The sequence below is a fragment of the Teleopsis dalmanni genome, unplaced genomic scaffold (genome assembly GCF_002237135.1).
Source record: "Teleopsis dalmanni isolate 2A unplaced genomic scaffold, ASM223713v2 unscaffolded_contig_3974, whole genome shotgun sequence".
NCBI lineage: Eukaryota > Metazoa > Arthropoda > Insecta > Diptera > Diopsidae > Teleopsis > Teleopsis dalmanni.
Window position 1 is genome coordinate 1 of NW_024035356.1, and position 1,463 is coordinate 1,463.

A 1,463-nucleotide genomic window follows, 5' to 3' on the forward strand; every position below is an offset into this window, starting at 1 on the left:
AAATTGAGTATGAATAGTCCTCAATGATATCTCCAATCAATCATAAAAAATCACCATACCTATAACATAGTATAGTCAAAAGAGACGAAAAGTTAAACTTAGATTCTCCATTGAAACGATTTAAAAACCTACCTATGTTTCGTTTCGTTTTATTTATTGAAGAAGTGAGTTACACTCGAGTAAAGATATGTTGATTAGTGTCATAAAATTGTTTATAATACTCAGTAAAAATTATGACATAGCCAGACGACTTTAATTTATATTTTATTATGATTTTACTAGACTTTGTTGTAAAGCCGGTTGTGTCACTTTTATCTTTGAAATATTTTCAAGAACTTCTTCCGTAACTAAAATGAAACTAACTTTAATGAGAGCATCTCTCTAATAGTGACGTTTCTGTTTTACCTCTCATCACAACTTGACATATGAGCATATCACCGAAATCGAAACACAATTCTGGATGGATTTGATATCAGCACGAAAGTTAACCAATAAATTAACATATTTCAAAATCGAAGAATGCTCTTTGAATTTTGGAACAATTCACACTGTCGACTTGGATAGTTCCAATCATGCATTAAAAAGTTATATTTATGAGCATCTCTGGTGGTGTCTAAATGCCCTTCAGGATTACTCGTCTATATAACATAAATGCATCAGATGAATTCAGTAAATGAAATTTATCAATATACTATATGCAATAATTATTACCCATAACATAAAGCAGATCTAACCAAAGTAATTATTTCTGACTATTTCCGTTTGATAATTAGATGCGGGTACAATGCGATCTGGGTTTATGGGGAGTGTTTGAATTATAGTCCTTGAATTTAACATATCAAACGAATGCTCAGGCATTTTACTTTGATGAGTGCTGGGTGGATTAAGTTGCTTATAGTATTCTGTTTGTCTTCTATGTGGGTACAATTCCGCCTGTTTAGAATGAGGAAGTTGATTTATATTCTATAAATGGAAAGAACGAAAAATCAATCATTTTTGTCTTTATTCAGATATAAGATATTACTTTTCTAGGAAACATTTTTCAAACCAAGAGAGTTAAAAATTTTGAATAACGAAAAATAGAAAACCGAAAGGAATTTTGAAAAATGCGAAACCGAATTTTTTTAATATGTTATATACAATTTTAAATTTTCATGTTAAGATAATTTCAAAGTAATTTTTTTTTTATAGTAGAAAATTTGACATTTATATGTCAGATAAATAAAATGAAAGCTTCAGTGTGCAAGTTTAGTGAATTTTAAATTTACGATAAATGAAACAGTAGTTTATAGGAAAATAGTGTTTTCATTGTGTTCTTTTTTCCCATGTATTTTATTTGATTGCTGATTAAGATCAGATTACTGTATTTGATACTTTGAATAAATAATTTTTGAAAAAATAGAATTGAATGTGAATTTCTTTATAGTGTCGTGTAACGATTTGGTACAGATTACTCTCTTAAA

At 28.4% G+C, this 1,463-nt stretch overlaps 1 long non-coding RNA gene across 1 annotated transcript; it reads right to left on the minus strand.

Annotated features, from left to right (window-relative positions):
* On the minus strand, nucleotides 1-1,124 carry LOC119665214. Its single transcript, XR_005251357.1, has 5 exons — nucleotides 1,025-1,124; nucleotides 712-963; nucleotides 406-638; nucleotides 133-347; nucleotides 1-59 (listed from the first exon to the last, which is right to left on the minus strand). It is a non-coding gene; the product is annotated as an uncharacterized LOC119665214 (long non-coding RNA).
* Nucleotides 1,125-1,463: the final 339 nt, after the last annotated feature.